The 17873-nt window shown below is 43.5% G+C and overlaps 1 protein-coding gene and 1 long non-coding RNA gene across 5 annotated transcripts in view; one reads left to right on the plus strand and one right to left on the minus strand.

Annotated features, from left to right (window-relative positions):
• The window catches only part of ndst1a (N-deacetylase/N-sulfotransferase (heparan glucosaminyl) 1a), a 50973-nt gene that overhangs the window by 23718 nt on the left and 9382 nt on the right, over positions 1-17873 (minus strand). The window contains exon 1 of one of the 4 annotated variants that reach the window (XM_081712959.1): positions 11922-12276. The exons of the other annotated variants lie outside the window; for them this stretch is intronic. The gene's annotated coding sequence lies outside the window, so the exon portion shown is untranslated. Of the gene's footprint in view, positions 1-11921; positions 12277-17873 lie in introns of those variants that run through there. 4 annotated transcript variants of the gene reach the window in all.
• LOC113575601 (uncharacterized) lies at positions 15822-16955 on the plus strand. The gene is made up of 2 exons (XR_003410433.2): positions 15822-15862; positions 16549-16955. It is a non-coding gene; the product is annotated as an uncharacterized LOC113575601 (long non-coding RNA).

The raw sequence follows: 17873 nt of genomic DNA on the forward strand, positions 1-17873 counted from the left end.
GCCTACCCTTCTCTCTCTCGGTATTAATACTACCTGTCTCTCGCTCTCTCAGTATTAATCCTACCCTTCTCTCTCTCTCTCTCTCTCTCAGTATTAAGCCTACCCTTCTCTCGCTCTCTCAGTATTAATCCTACCCTTCTCTCGCTCTGTCTCTCTCTCTTTGTATTAAGCCTACCCTTCTCTCTCAGTATTAAGCCTACCCTTCTCTCTCTCTTTGTATTAAGCCTACCTCTCTCTCAGTATTAATCCTACCCTTCTCGCTCTCTCTCTCAGTATTAAGCCTACCCTTCTCTCTGTCTCTCTCTCTCTTTCAGTATTAAACCAACCCTTCTCTCTGTCTCTCTCTCTCTCTCTCTCAGTATTAAGCCTACCCTTCTCGCTCAGTATTAAGCCTACCCTTCTCTCTCTTTCAGTATTAAGCCTACCCTTCTCTCTCTCAGTATTAATCCTACCCTTCTCTCTCTTTCAGTATTAAGCCTACCCTTCTCTCTCTCTGTCTCTCTCTTTCAGTATTAAGCCTACCCTTCTCTCTCTCTCTCTCTCTCTCTTTCAGTATTAAGCCTACCCTTCTCTCTCTCTGTCTCTCTCTTTCAGTATTAAGCCTACCCTTCTCTCTCTCTCTCTCTCTCTCTCGGTATTAATACTACCCGTCTCTCGCTCTCTCAGTATTAAGCCTACCCTTCTCTCTCAGTATTAAGCCTACCCTTCTCTCTCTCTCTCTCTCTCTTTCAGTATTAAGCCTACCCTTCTCTCTCTCTGTCTCTCTCTTTCAGTATTAAGCCTACCCTTCTCTCTCTCTCTCTCTCTCTCGGTATTAATACTACCCGTCTCTCGCTCTCTCAGTATTAAGCCTACCCTTCTCTCTGTCTCTCTCTCTCTTTCAGTATTAAACCAACCCTTCTCTCTGTCTCTCTCTCTCTCAGTATTAAGCCTACCCTTCTCGCTCAGTATTAAGCCTACCCTTCTCTCTCTCTCAGTATTAATCCTACCCTTCTCTCTCTCTCTTTCAGTATTAAGCCTACCCTTCTCTCTCTCAGTATTAATCCTACCCTTCTCTCTCTTTCAGTATTAAGCCTACCCTTCTCTCTCTCTCTCTCTCTCTTTCAGTATTAAGCCTACCCTTCTCTCTCTCTGTCTCTCTCTTTCAGTATTAAGCCTACCCTTCTCTCTCTCTCTCTCTCTCTCGGTATTAATACTACCCGTCTCTCGCTCTCTCAGTATTAAGCCTACCCTTCTCTCTCTCTCTTTGTATTAAGCCTACCCTTCTCTCTCTCAGTATTAATCCTACCCTTCTCTCTCTCTCTCAGTATTAAGCCTACCCTTCTCTGTCTCTCTCTCTCTTTCAGTATTAAGCCTACCCTTCTCTCTCTGTGTGTGTGTCTCTCTCTCTCTCTTTCAGTATTAAGCCTACCCTTCTCTCTCTCTCTCTCTCTCTCTGTATTAATCCTACCCTTCTCTCTCTCTCTTTCAGTATTAAGCCTACCCTTCTCTCAGTATTAATCCTACCCTTCTCTCTCTCTTTCAGTATTAAGCCTACCCTTCTCTGTGTGTGTCTCTCTCTCTTTCAGTATTAAGCCTACCCTTCTCTCTCTCGGTATTAATACTACCTGTCTCTCGCTCTCTCAGTATTAATCCTACCCTTCTCTCTCTCTCTCTCTCTCTCTCAGTATTAAGCCTACCCTTCTCTCGCTCTCTCAGTATTAATCCTACCCTTCTCTCGCTCTGTCTCTCTCTCTTTCAGTATTAAGCCTACCCTTCTCTCTCAGTATTAAGCCTACCCTTCTCTCTCTCTTTGTATTAAGCCTACCTCTCTCTCAGTATTAATCCTACCCTTCTCGCTCTCTCTCTCAGTATTAAGCCTACCCTTCTCTCTGTCTCTCTCTCTCTTTCAGTATTAAACCAACCCTTCTCTCTGTCTCTCTCTCTCTCTCTCTCAGTATTAAGCCTACCCTTCTCGCTCAGTATTAAGCCTACCCTTCTCTCTCTCTCAGTATTAATCCTACCCTTCTCTCTCTCTCTTTCAGTATTAAGCCTACCCTTCTCTCTCTCAGTATTAATCCTACCCTTCTCTCTCTTTCAGTATTAAGCCTACCCTTCTCTCTCTCTGTCTCTCTCTTTCAGTATTAAGCCTACCCTTCTCTCTCTCTCTCTCTCTCTCTTTCAGTATTAAGCCTACCCTTCTCTCTCTCTGTCTCTCTCTTTCAGTATTAAGCCTACCCTTCTCTCTCTCTCTCTCTCTCTCTCGGTATTAATACTACCCGTCTCTCGCTCTCTCAGTATTAAGCCTACCCTTCTCTCTCAGTATTAAGCCTACCCTTCTCTCTCTCTCTCTCTCTCTTTCAGTATTAAGCCTACCCTTCTCTCTCTCTGTCTCTCTCTCTCAGTATTAAGCCTACCCTTCTCTCTCTCTCTCTCTCTCTCTCTCTCTCTCGGTATTAATACTACCCGTCTCTCGCTCTCTCAGTATTAAGCCTACCCTTCTCTCTGTCTCTCTCTCTCTTTCAGTATTAAACCAACCCTTCTCTCTGTCTCTCTCTCTCTCAGTATTAAGCCTACCCTTCTCGCTCAGTATTAAGCCTACCCTTCTCTCTCTCTCAGTATTAATCCTACGCTTCTCTCTCTCTCTTTCAGTATTAAGCCTACCCTTCTCTCTCTCAGTATTAATCCTACCCTTCTCTCTCTTTCAGTATTAAGCCTACCCTTCTCTCTCTCTGTCTCTCTCTTTCAGTATTAAGCCTACCCTTCTCTCTCTCTCTCTCTCTCTTTCAGTATTAAGCCTACCCTTCTCTCTCTCTGTCTCTCTCTTTCAGTATTAAGCCTACCCTTCTCTCTCTCTCTCTCTCTCTCGGTATTAATACTACCCTTCTCTCTCTCTCTCAGTATTAAGCCTACCCTTCTCTGTCTCTCTCTCTCTTTCAGTATTAAACCAACCCTTCTCTGTCTCTCTCTCTCTCTCTCGCTCAGTATTAAGCCTACCCTTCGCTCTCTCTCAGTATTAAGCCTACCCTTCTCTCTCTCTTTCAGTATTAAGCCTACCCTTCTCTCTCAGTATTAAGCCTACCCTTCTCTCTCTCTCAGTATTAATCCTACCCTTCTCTGTGTGTGTGTCTCTCTCTCTCTTTCAGTATTAAGCCTACCCTTCTCTCTCAGTATTAATCCTACCCTTCTCTCTCTCTCTCTGTGTTAAGCCTACCCTTCTCTCTGTCTCTCTCTCTCTTTCAGTATTAAACCAACCCTTCTCTCTGTCTCTCTCTCTCTCTCTCTCTCTCTCTCTCTCTCTCTCTCTCTCTCTCTCTCAGTATTAAGCCTACCCTTCTTGCTCAGTATTAAGCCTACCCTTTTCTCTCTCTCAGTATTAATCCTACCCTTCTCTCTCTGTCTCTCAGTATTAATCCTACCCTTCTCTCTGTCTCTCTCTCTCAGTATTAATCCTACCCTTCTCTCTCTCTCTGTCTCTCTCTTTTTTCTCACTCTCAGTATTAAGCCTACCCCTCTCTCTCTCTCTCAGTATTAATCCTACCCTTTCTCTCTCTCAGTATTAATACTACCCTTCTCTCTCTCTCTCTCTCTCTCTCATTATTAATCCTACCCTTCTCTCTCTCTCAGTATTAAGCCTACCCTTCTCTCTCTCTCTCTCTCTCTCTCTCTCTCTTTCAGTATTAAGCCTACCCTTCTCTCTCTTTCAGCATTAAGCCTATCCCTCTCTCCTCTCGTTGTCTTTCTAACAGCCATTACCTGTTTAAGAACTTTGTTAAATGCCTTTCATTGTCACTGAACAAGTACAAAAAGGTCGAGTTATATAAGTTCCTACTTTCAATGCCACATGTGAAGTTGACAACATTATAGAAAATAGGTAATAATGCTATAAAAAGTAAAACATGTTACTAATAAATGGAAATACACAATATAACAAACATAATTGTTAAAAAATGAAATGTAATATTACAAAATTTTAAAAAAGAGGGCAACCTCAGACACACACACACACACAGATGCAAGAGCTGCGTGAGAGAGTACAGGCTGGCATTTCTCATCAGGAGTATTAATGTTTTTATGATACAGAAGTATTTCACTTTACAGTGTGGAGGTTTAAATGTAACTCTCTACAGTGTTGGGCTACAGAGCACTGCTCTTGGTCGGGCGGGTCCACTCGAGGGGGAAGGCTGGGAGATGTAAAGAGAGGTGAGCTGGGCAGTATGTCCGGGGAAGAGGCCAGCGCCGAGCCTGGCTCAGCGGGCATGTAGAGGTGCTGGTCAGTCCGGTGAAGTAAGACTGCCCTGGATTAGATAAACTCCTTTGTTCCTTAGAGTTCCTTCTCCCTGGCCTACATCAACTCAGAAATCGATCACAGGGGAGGGGTAGAGAGAGAGAGAGAGAGAGAGAGAGAGAGAGAGAGAGAGAGAGAGAGAGAGAGAGAGAGAGAGAGAGAGAGAGAAAGAGAGAGAGAGAGAGAAAGCGAGCGCAAATCACACTTCTAGCGCGAGTTACTTTTTATACACAATTTTCTGCCTCAAAAAACTCTCTGTCTAATCATTTTTAGTCATTTACTTCAGTTTTCTCTCTTCTTGCCATAAGTATATTTCACAGTTATGACGGGCAGACAAGTCGGAATGTGCTTTGCATTTCCAATAGTCCTGACCGAGAGCCTGTTTCCGCCCCTCTGGCATGAGGGGATCGCCGATTGGCCTCTGGGCACCCGCACAGCCCCTCTCCCTACAGGAAACCAGCCGCAGACACACAGGAGGTGTGTTCACAACATCCCGGTTCACTCACACACTCCAGGAATGGACTCACCCTTGAATGCCATGCTGTTATTAGAGGTCATAATAAAAGAACCAAAAATAAAAATAAAAAATGCTGTCAGCTAACTCTGAACACACACCCCCCCCCACACCCACCCCACATAAAAAGGGAAGAACTATAAAAAGTAGCAGCCCAAGCCCACGGGAGAAGAATGATGGGGGGGAAAAAAAACAAAAAACGAGTGAGCAATTATCCACCTCACATCAGGGCGATGTTTCTGCCCAAGGCAACGCACATTAAGAAAACGCAGGGTGGGTCGGCAGAGTGCCTGGGAGCACAGACAGCAGACATCAGCCAGGATCAAACCCAGAACCTCCTGAGTCCCAGCCAAGCCGAGCCGAGCCTCCCCAGAGAGGTGTGTGTGTGTGGGGGGGGGGGTGCCACTGGGCACAGTCTGACTGGCTGTGCACAGAACTCTAACAGACAAGGCCATGATGAGCAAATTAAAAGGAATACCTCAGGCAATATATTACACGGGCCTTTCGTACACACCCGTGTACATGCAGGCATGTTCAGATGCACGCGCACGCACACACACACGCACACACACACACGTTCAGACATACACAAACTCATTAACATGCTCAATTGCTCACGCACTGACCCATACCTGCACAATCTCTGCTACTTTCTCTCTCCCAGACACACACACACACACACACACACACACACACACACACACCCAAAAAGCAAATATGCAGGCCCTTGCATTTTGCACTGCGTATGACTACACCCACACACACTGCTGTTGTATTTACCAACTGGATATTTCGATGGGACAAATAGCTTGGATTGCCCCAGAGCCAACCAATGAGGGAGCAGAGCAGAGGGCTGGAGGGTAATTTATCATTTTTGGCAGCTCTGGGGGCTAGGGAAGGCCAAGCTGTCATATCTGCACCGTGCGCCAGCTATCGACACGCCCATGACTAGGTTTGGGGATCATTCCCAACGACACGTTCGAGCACAGTCGCTAGAGGACAAATTAAATGAGAGCTAGAATTCAATTTCGATCTAAACTGCGAGACAAGTCGATAATGAAGTCTGCTGTTTTGGAAATGTCTGAAAACCCCTGCAGTGAAGTGGGCTCACTGCTGAGGTGTAAATCAGAATGGGGCAGACTATGCGTCTGTCACTCTCTCACACACGCACACACGTGCGCACGCACTCAAAATATAGTGACATGTTGGTCAACTCATTTCAGACTGCGAAGAGAGAATTCAGTTTTCCCAGCAGAATGTCCACTGTGGATCAAATGACTTTTTACAAGCCAAAATACTCAAATGCAAAAGCCAATATATCTCCTACTTTATACCAGCCGTCTTTAAAACAAAAAAAACAAAAAAAACTGGCCCATTAGTCCGTCTGTCAAACTAACGGAGCGGTGCATGAAGGTGTGGCAGAGGCACTGGTCCTGTGTGTAAGCCAAGGGTGAGAAGTAGACCATCAAAACCATCAAAGTTAAGTTACGCTGCCAGTTTAAGAGCACTTTGCTTCAGCCTGGAAACACCAAACAAACGAACAAAAAAGCAAACAACAGGTCCAAAGATCTCCACAGTCTTGGTCCACAGCTCGCCACTATAAACACGGCATGTGAGCAGTACGGCAGAGAAGCCTTCCAGCGATGGGCCGTAATGCACCAGCTGTCCCTCCTGGCCCCTCCTGCGTTAGTGTCTCTTAGGAGACTCTCCCACTGCGCCTCGTCTTCAAGGGGACAACAACAACAAAAACAACAACAACGACCACAACAGCAGCAACAACAACAAGTAGCAGAAGAAAACCAGATTCCCGCCATCCCGTGAGAGCCAGGCTGTAGTCACCAGAAAGGATGAGGGTGAGCCTGAAGTACACGGCATGTCGGAACGTGATTTGGGAGACGGAAACAGGAAGGCCAGGGGCGGAGCTTCGGCTATCTGCCTCACTGCAGAGGAAGAGCCTTCAGGGTCTGACAGGTGGACAGGGAGAGAGATAACGCACTCCATATGCCGCAGCATGCGGGTCAAACGGACCGACATGCGGCCTCTATCCAAACCGCTATGAACAGAACCATAAATCATGCACAGGCTCAGTCACTAGAACTTTTTTCATTACAGTAAAATCTTTATTATTTATTTACTAATAAAAAGATCTATGCAAATAAAAAAGAACCGTATCAATTCCAAGGGAAAAGAAGGGGAGAAGGGCAGTTTATTTCACCTGTACAATGCCACCTACATGCCGCTAGCCCTGATCTCACCCCCCCCCCCCTAACATTATGGCCATTATGCTCTCCCCACTAAAAGGAGGAAACTGAACATAAATAAAATCTCTGAACAAGGCTGTAACGTCATTGCTGGAACAACGTTAACAGAGTCGTTAACTCCTAGCCTATATAATAATGAGAATAATGCTCTTATGTGTCCTTGTGAGCCTTTCGGGTTGGTTCGGGTGCAGAATACAGTTCCCTCTTTGCATGGTGATAACGCAAAATTACTGCAGCGTGGAGAACGCCTCTGGGCCTCGCGGTGGCCAGCACTAGAGACCCAGTAAGAGATAACAACACCCACAGAGACAGAGCCCAGAAGTACAGGACCTGATCAGGCACGCTGCCTACACGCGATGGATCTGATTCTCATTAAGGGCTGACAAGTGTTACAGTGCTGAGATCATAGAGATACACATGCACATGCACGTGAACAGAGAGACACGCACACGCGCACACACACACACACACACACACACACACACACACTCACACACTCACACACACACAACAAAGAGAGTGATAAACAACACAAAGAGAGCGAGAGAGAGACAGACAACAAACAGAGTAATAACAGTAATAACACAGAGAGAGCGAGAGCGAGAGAGAGGGAGAAAGAGAGAGAATGCCAGCAAGTATTCGATAAATTGTAAGGATTTCAAAATCAATATTTAAACTTGTGACTGGGCCTACAGGACAGCATCCAATAAATGATCAGGTAGAAGGAATGGAAGAGAAGAGGGTGTGCAAGAGATAAGCTAAGAGGCTAACAGGCCAACAGGCTAAGCTAACAGTTCAGCTTATCTACTTCCTCCATCCCTCATCTTAGCATGAAGGTGAGCACACGCTCTTACAGAAACGACCTTGTGATGAGGTGAAAGGTCAATAGCCTGCACGACCCATGCAGGCCGGCGCAGAAGCATAGCCAGAGCGGGAGGGGCCCGATTCCACGGCCATCAGCCCCTGGGTCCCGCAATAGGATGCGCAGACGCGTAGGCATGCACTTCTCAAATCTCTGACCACTAATCGGGGCTGATTCACAGCGGTGTGCCAATAAACGGAGGGCAAAACTTAGCTGTGAAATTTTAATGCAAGACAAACAAAAATAGAAGGAAGGCAGCGAGCAGAGGAGAAGTCATGACACGACTTGCTTCTCCATCCATTATTCAAACCCGCCTTTTGAACAAACTCAATAATACATGAAAATACATGAAAAAGCAGGCAAAGAACACACTCTCCAAACCACTGCAAGGATGATGAATTATTAGTCAATAGAAAAGAATGGAAAAGGAAGAAGAGAGAAAAAGAGCAAAAGAGCACGAGAGAGAGAGAGAGAGAGAGAGAGAGAGCGAGAGAGAGAGCGAGCGAGAGAGAGAGAGAGCAAGAGAGTGAGGGAAAAAGGGCTAGAGAGAGAAAAACACAAACTGGGAGTGAGATCATGAGCCAGTGAGATAGGAGGAAGAGAGAAGATGAATAGCAAGAGAGATTAGCATGACAGAAAGCAAGAGAGAACAAGAAAGAGAGAGAGAGAGAGAGAGAGAGAGAGAGAGAGAGAGAGTGTGAAAGGGAAAGAAAGAGATGGAGAGAGAGCAAAAGAGCGACAAAACACCCGAGACCAATAGATTAGTCTAAATGGAGACATCTCAGTCAGGGCGTTCTGAATGGGCCTGACCAATATTCTAAAGATGGCAGTACGGCACTCCACGAGTCGGAGTGACTCAGCCAAATGATGCTCTTAATGTATTACTGGGTCCTTCAGTGCCATTCCTGGGCACACACACACCCACCCACAACCACACACCCACACCCACACCCACACACACACAAAATAGCTAAGCACACCCACACCACCCACATGCATATTTGGTAAAATCTTCTGATGAGACAGATGACTAAATAATTTTCTACATGTCTACATGTTCTATTGGATATGAAGGCAGAGCATAGATACGGCGGTATGAACACTTATGGTATAAACATCACAAAAGGCTGCAGTGTGAGCCTTCTGTAGGCCTTCACAGCAACACAGGTCACACACGTGCTGCATGTATAGTGAAAACCGGCCAGTCACAGACATCGAGTGTGTGAAAATAAAATGCAGATTTGGTTCCGAAGAAAAAAAGGAAAAGAAAAAGAAACGCAGCATAAGTAATGAAAGGAGAGTTAGTATCTAAGGGCTTATGGGCGGAGCAACGAGTCTGCATTAATGAACGCTCACCACGGCAGAGCGGGTTCTGCATGAGACATCGTCACATCCAGTCTTATTAAATACTGCCGCAGATCCTCAAGGACCAAAGCTAAAAACTTGACAACTTCAGGCAGAAAAACTCCTGTCAATTCTAATGAGATACCCAGTGGAAATAAGGTATCTGAAGACAAACCGGAAAGGGGAAACTGATTTTTTTTTTTTTAAATCACATTACAGTGTGGGAGGACCCAAAGCTGTATGAAACAAGCTCTCCTCTATAGCACTCTATGAAAAACCCAAGCTCAGAAAGCTGTGTCCATCAGTGCTGGACTCAGTAGTGAATATTTCACTACTGTGCACAAGTATATAGCAGCCTGTTTACTGGTGATGTTCAAGGCACACATACTAACAAGACAGCTAATAACTTAGCTGTACATCCGCAGATTGGATCCCCTGAGTTTGTCAGAACATATAACCAATGATATTATAAGAATAATAGCAAATAATAAATAATGAAAAATAAATAACAGTAAGAGTAAATTAATAATTTCCTGCCCAAACACCGCCCATAAAAATTCACACGACTCCTTCTCCAGTTTGTCTCTGTTCATAAGTGGATTGTTAGTGAAATGCACTCCGCCATGTGAATGAACCCTTACATATAGGTCTTAGGCGTCCAACAAGATAAAAGACACCCACTGTGAATAAAAGTATCCAGTGTTTTTGACACAGGCTACATCTTGCATTTGATAGAAAAATGTAAGCTTTCTTAAAATAATAAATTATGATATTAATGTTAACTAGACTATTTATATGTATATAAACGTGGACTACACTACCATAACTAATTATATTTAAAATAATTTTTCATATCTTAAATTTGTGGTCTGATATAATCGTGCTTTGTTGCATATACTCAAACAGGCGACTGGAACGACCAAACTTGCATTTCAGCTCTTTCTATAAACTCTGGGAAACTGAATTACATTTTCCAAAGCTGATTCTTTTGATCGGTCCGAAGAAAGGATTCCACTGCCCCTTCCTGGAAGCAAAAACTTAATCAGCTGCATATGTCAAATCAATTACTTTTGATCGGACAGTTAAATTCAAACTACTTATCGCTACTTTATATGAAAATAAAGTAAAAGTAAAGTACACCGTTAATACTAAATTTGTGCAAAAACCAAGTTCAGCTCATTTCCAGAATGCGTGTTGTCACAGTAGTAGAAGACTGAACTTGTATTAGTTATTGTATTGTACAATTATTGCACATAAGTACAATACTAAATGAAAAAAGCAAGATGTGGTGGCATATGTGCCAAAATGTTTTTTACATACACATACACATATACACACGTCTTTGTTTTTTTTGTTTTTTACATTTTGTACATTTATTTTTGTTAATTATTTTTAACAGGTGACATTTGTGTGTCCTTGGTGGGGCATAGTTCCACTGGGAGAAACAAGTGCTACACTGGGAGAAACCCACAAAGACCTTAAGTCTGCTTCTTTTACATTTGTATTTACATTTTTAAACAAATACTGGAAATGTTTTCAATACATGATACGTTTACAAAAACTAAAACACTTCCTTTACATTCCCACTTTAAGAACAATAACATCAACAAAATCTGGCCTTGCTCGCACATCCTCCAAGGACAAGAAGAGACGGTCTCATTTTGGCTTAGATGCCAAAAACTACCAGCAGCACCTTCAGCAGTAAGACACCAGCAGCCTTCATCTCGTGGTAGTGAGGTCATCTCTCTCTCAACATGCAACATGCAATCCTCACAGCCATTTTAAGAGCTGTAATCTCCGCTCCCCTCAACGCTTTTTTAATCTCGGCACTGGACGGCTACGGGGACGTGGGACGGCTGGGGGAGCGTAGGAGAGCTGGGTGAAGACCAGTGCCATCCCGAGTGCTGTAGAAAGAACAGCTCTCAGGTAGAAGGCAGCACTGGAGGTGCTTGGAAAGAAAAACATTAACACAAGCAGGTGGGAAAGGGAAGTTGGAGGGGGGGCAGAATAAAAAGCTCTCGGTCTTACATCGGTGCAGGAAATCAGCATGGCGTGCGCCAGGAAATGAAGGGCTGAAACACTTGCATAAGAGAGCAGACCATGGAACGAATCATAAACAAACATATCATAGGTGTTAGAAAAGGGGGGCCTTAGAGATGTGCTGTGTGGGTGGGGGTAGTTCATTAGGACTCCTCAGACGCTGGTCACACAAGGACAGAGAAAGCACAAGAATCTGAAATCAGTCATCCACACCGAAAGCTGGGATAATGACTTCTCCTTCTCTCCAACAAAGAAGGAAGTAAGATAGTAATGGTGTGTGTGTGTGTGTGTGTGTGTGTGTCCAGGAACTACCAGACCATTCAGAGAGCAGATCGGTGTCAGGAACACTTTACATCAGGTTACTGATGGGTTTCGATCTCTCCCACACTGGGACTGGATGATACAGACCAAAATACCATGGTGGCATTATACAGATACATACTGCAATTGCTGTGCCCAGCACTGTATAAAAAACTAACTGGCTAGCTCTGGAATTGGTGAAAGCCTGACTGTTGGCCTGAGCGAAATGACTTATTCATCGAAACCACCACGGAGCGCTCATATGGAACTTCTGAGGGTCAAGAGGCTCAGAGGACAAACACTTACAAACTGTTATTTGTTAAGAATGCTCACCTGCATATGGCAGTTCTCTCCGAGTTGCCTAGTCATCAAAGGCACGACGTCCTTGACAAGCCATCTCAATGCATACTTTCCTTAAAACACGTGCCCTAAATTCATATGGCAGTCTGACAATGCAACATGATGACAAAATTAGAAAAATCTAAGCAGTGAATCAACAAACTGTCTTGTAAGGTCCCAATTCAGTTTAAATGCGTCCTACCCAGACACCTGGGAGCAAAAGTACCAGTAGATATAGAGAAGTAACTGAGGACTGGTGGCTAAACGGCAAAGAGCACAGAATTTTTCATTCCATGAGGAGAACACAATGTCAAAGGCAAATAAAATAGAGGGAGAAAAAGGGGGGAAAATGAACCAAAAAAAAAAAAGAGGTTGAGAGCAAGAAGAAACAAAAAAGGGTCAGTGAAAGAGAGAAAGAGAGAGAATAAGAGTGAGATTTGTGCATCAGCTGTTTGTATCTAAACAAGCGTGAAACGTTCTTTCCCCCCATCGTGCAAGCAGGAACAGACAGCAATTGTGTGAGCATGACCCTCCCATATCCCACAAGGCACTGCATGATGAATGGGCCTTCCAGAACCTAGAGCCCTGTTACCAGATCTCCTCTCCTCCTCCTGCCCCCCCCCTCTCTCCTTTTGTTGCTTTCTTCTATTCTGCTACTCTTTTTGCCTCCTGCCTGTCCAGCCTGGGAGATTAATGTGTGTTTCAATGCACTTTTGACTCCGTAGTGTGTCACCATCACACATTACCCTGCACATATCCATCACAGCTTTTCCATCATGTGTCTACTGAAATTTTTCTGGTTTATGAGCAATAGGCCTCGACTGTTTTTTCAACATACTGTTCATATATATATATATATATTTTAATTACCTTTTCTGCAAATATACATATATTATTTAATACATAAAATAATACTTTTGTTATAAGTTTATTGTAAGTTCATTTCAACTTATTTCTAGTTCATAATTTCATTGTAAAGATAGTATTAACACACACGATGTGTGTGTATTTGTGTGAATATTTGTGTGTGCGCGCGCATGTGTGAAAAGCTCATGCCAGTCCCTTTTAATGGAAATAAATAAACTTAAAATAAACTTAATGTAATTTCAATATGTATAATGAAATTGTAACAATATCTCTATCACTATATATATATATATATATATATAAAGTAAATAAATATATATAAAAGTTAACAAAAGTAAAGACATGCACCAGACTGTTGTAGTTCTCTTCTTTTCCAGCAGAACTACATATATGAAAAGTGAAGGTGACCTAAATTAGGACCATAACCAGACAGCCTGTGATGAAGAGTACAGGGCAGGAGGCCATTTTCTATGCACACAGCCTAGTTTTTATTATCCACAACATTAAGCCCTGCAAGTCTGCTAACAGGGAATCTCAGCAGCTCAGCCTAAAGAGGGCATTAGTCTTACCAAGCCCTCAGGTCCAAGACCAATGCATGAAAAATGACTCTGTTACTCCTCCATTTTCTGATCTCTCTCTCTCTCTCTCTGTCTCTCTGTCTGTCTCCCCCCACTCTGAAACCTTTACCTTTCATTAACGGGAGGAAAAGGTAAAGGAGTCTGAGTATTTCAATTTACTTTTCACGGTCACGGTGAAAAATGTCCCCAGGCCGAAGGAAATTGAATTTAAATAATACCTAAGAAAAGAATGATATCATTTCTTTTCTTATATATCACCACAGCTTATCTGAGAGAAGAGATAACAGGCAAATCACATTAGGGGTGTTAAATAGTTTTAAATGAGGCTTTGTGTGAAAACCTGTGTAACAAAGACATAACTTTACACCTACAGACACGTATAAGCTCTGTTTTATTCTCTCTCTCTCGCGCGCACACACACACACACACACACACACACACAAGCGCACAAAGACTTCTGCCAACAGCACTACACAGTGCATCACTCACCCTCTCTCGGCACTAAAATATCAATAAGTAACATATATCACATTACTAATATACTTTAGTTTAGAGAACACTAATATACACACATCAGTGTAAGGTTAACAATGTATTACTTAATAGTCCCCTTTGTTTGTGGCACATGTCTTAATATATACACATGTATGCTCTATAGTAATGGGTGTGTGTGTGTGTGTGTGTGTGTGTGTGTGTGTGTGTGTGTGTGTGTGTGTGTGTGTGTGTCTAACAAGATGTAAACCCTGGGGATGAAATTTTACACTGGGTCTTGGAGTGACATCACCCCAAGGACATCCTATGATGAAAACGAGACAGAACAGATGAAAGGAAAAAAAAAACAGTCAAATTACCCAATCCAACTGAGGGAAGTGTCAGCACCAAGTCGATGGCAGTATGAAACATCAGAAGCAGCACAGGTTGAGAAACTCTGCTTCACAGCATTACACAGAAACCCATTTACTCCAACTTGTTGGCTTATTTGTGATGCATCCGAAAAAAACGTGTTTTCACTGCCTTTACCCTGAAACGCCCTCCAGATCTAGTCTTGGAATTTCTCTTGCTGTCTCTGCATACCGGAACGAGCCTGATCCTTCTATGAGATAAAGCAGGAATAACAACTCGGTGCTAGTGCTAGTGTTAGGATATGGTTAGGTCCCATGGTTAGGGACAGACACGGATTCATCCAGAGGATCCCAGATGACATCACCTACTTTGGGATCCTAAAATGGTTCACATGGGAGCCATTAGAGAGGCTTTTTGGCTTGCTTGGAAGCACATGGCCTTTTCTTGTCTTCCCTGCTATACAAACAGAGACTCCTTGCCTGTGACTGCGCTTTAAATACCCTCCATAAACCAGAAAAAAAATTAAGAAAACTGACTCAATTAGCTATGTTAGGGGGTCAACGTCAGTGCTGACCCAAGCTTGGTGACCTCAAGTAAAAGGCCTCAGGACAGGGTAGGCAGAACAGACTACAGGTAAACTGATCTCTCTCTGTGGCTTTCCAGACTAGTTCCCACACACAGGGTAGAACTGATGTATGTTACAAACAGACTTACATATTAAGCTTCACTAGATAACATTGCCTGAGTGACACAGCGTGATTTCAGCATGGTACGCCACAGTTGGGGGCTGTGTCCGGGGAATTGAACCAACGGTGTTGTGTTTAGCTTGGTAAGGTTGTTTGACGTCATTATCCTTTGTTGCTTTACTGAAAGTGGCATTGGTTTAAGTGTTATTGGAGATGCGGGTTAGTGTGTGCTAACTTCAAACTTTGTATTTTGGGGTGCCTGATGCCAAGGCTGAGTTAGAGAGGAGGTTACGAAGGAACGGGAGTTAACCAGAATAAGCGGAGAGAAGTAAGAGCATACGAGAGTAAACCAGGTGACCAGGCAGCACCAGAGAGACAATGAATCTAGATTTCTTATTGTTTTGCATCAATGCCTCAGTTTAACACCAAGCCAGCTTGTACTGTCTATGAACCCTTTGAGAGAACAGCTAGGGAGAGGGAGTGGCCTCACACCGAGTGGGTGACCCTAATTCAGGACTTCGCTGGGAATGCGCAGGAAGTGTATGTGTCACTTGATGCCCTTAAGTGCACAGAATGTGAGACTGTGAAAAAAGCCATCTTGAATTGGTACTGGCAGAATTCAGACTACAGTACATGGCAGGTAGGTTGAAGCCAGATCAAACGTATGTGGACGTAGGCCGCCAAGAGGAACTGCCATTTGATAAGTGGCTATGGGCCGGCGAGGTATACACTTTCCAGGAAATTAGAGAGTTGATGTTGATTGAACAATTCATAAAAAGTGTTCCCAAGCATGCTGAAGAACATCTGAATGAGTAATTCATAGAAGCATTGATAGCAGTGACTGAAATAGCAGATAACTGTGAGTTGACTCATCAGGAGCCCTGGCAGGGATGGAAAAAAATAGCTTCTCCCCAGCAACACAGGAATGAAAAGTCCCAGGATAAGAGAAGACATGCTTCTGGTGAGGCTCAGCTGAGTAGTCATTCCTTTAAGGATATTAGCTGTTATTTCTATAGCAAACCTGGGGACATAAATCCATAGTGTTCTGCTTTACATAAGGACTGTTCAAATAATGAATGTCGTCCTGTGGAGCTGGTGTCCGAAACAGAGATGTGGCTTTTGGGTCTGAGGTAGAGTCCATTGTGGGGCCGAGGTAGTGTGTTATGGGTTTATAACTACAGTTAAGGGAGACCGTAAAACTCCTGTGACCATCTCTGCTCAGTCTCTGCCATTAGCAGGCATCGTTGAGTTTCCGCCAGTCCTAATAGAGTGCACTGGGAAATATTATATTTCCATTCTATTACATAAGGACTTAAAAAAAAAAAATTTCTAATCCCTTCAGCAGTGAAGTTATTGTAGGTGTTGTGTCTTCTCTGCATGTTAAAGGCGTTGTCCTCTCGTTAGGAATTTATCTTGTCAGCAATCAGGTTAATCACTTCAGTGGTGAATGAAGCCCCGTTATGTTAAAAGCCTGGAAGAAGTTTGCTGATATTTTTGCAGCACATGTGGCTACCTGTGCGTAGTCGCATTAGCAAACCTCAGTAGAACCTCAGGCTGAATTACCTGGAGTGACTGGAGTAGTGGTGTCAGAAACGTCCCAAGATAAACCACGTGTGGAATTGACAACGTGTTTGCTTTTTATACCAGGGGAAAGCAGTTATAAGGAGGTTAATAAGGATGCATTAATTGAGCAGCAGGGTGTGTGTGAGAGAGAGGGCCTCTGTTCCAGTCTTTGCAAGGGAGTGCACACTGGTATGCTAGAGGCCTGACCTTCACCGCACTGGAACAGAGATAATGCAAGGACTGCCTGCTGCCGAAAGAAGCACCAACCCACCTGTTTGTGAATAAGTAGAAATGAAAATGAAGTATCGCATGTATTGCATGGCCATCTCTTATGGCATGGCCAACTAGTTAAGTCTTTGTCTTTGATAACCAGTGAAAAGTGACAACATTCATGTTTAGACCTTTAAATTTTCATGTATGAAGGCCCTTCTTTGGAGATGATGTATGTCTGAATAAACGCATGCTCCTCAGCTGTGAGCACTAAAACTTCACTGAGACTTTATGTGATTTATGATCAAGCCTGAAGAACACTAATATCCACCCATGTGCTGGTATGACGCCATTTGCACTGTCCAGTGTCAGAAGCCTGGGCTGCAGTTGAGCAGACTGTGCTGCCCCAGTGTCTTAGAGATGAAGTTGTGTATTCAGCACATGACTTGTCTATGGCACACAGGTATTCTCAAAACTCAAGAGCAAAGAAATGCAGCATTTTTAATGGCTAAGACTACATCGAAACATGGTGGCTTTCTGCTGTTCTCGTCATTCCCGTCAGACGGATAGGAAGCCCAATCAGAAAATCCCACTAGCCTCACTAAATTCTCTACTGGTGTGTGAAGAGCTACTCTCATGTCTTGATAGACTGTGTTGGCCCTATTCCCAAGACAAATAGGAGGGAATTAATATATTTGACAATTATGTATGTGACAAACCATTTCCCTGAAGCAATCTCACAGCAAAATATCAAAGCTCTCACAGTCTTGGAAGCTTTATTAACCTTATTCCTCTTATTTTAGGGTAGCTAATTTTGTATCTGGTGTTTTTCAGGTCATGCATGAGCTTGGTATCGACCAAATAGTTTCCTCGATTAATCAATCACCCACAAATTCAAGGCACCGAAGAAATATGCCATCATACAATGAAGTCTATGATTAAGACCTAGTGTGTGCAACTCCCAGGTGATTAGGACGTTGCTATGCAGTTACTGAGTCCACAGGACACAGTAGTTATTGTTCGACCATGAGGTGCAGGGCCCCCTGAAGGTGGCCAAAGTGACATTCATGAAGCCAGAAAGTGAAAGCACATTATTATTATTTTTTTAATCAAATGTCTTTACTGATTTTTCAAAGATAACAGAAGAAATTAAATACAACAATTATAAGAGAGAAGGCTCAGTGTGTGTCCAAATCATC

Source organism: Electrophorus electricus, chromosome 4 (assembly GCF_041902795.1).
Source record: "Electrophorus electricus isolate QZ-2024a chromosome 4, ASM4190279v1, whole genome shotgun sequence".
NCBI classification, from domain to species: Eukaryota; Metazoa; Chordata; class Actinopteri; order Gymnotiformes; family Gymnotidae; genus Electrophorus; species Electrophorus electricus.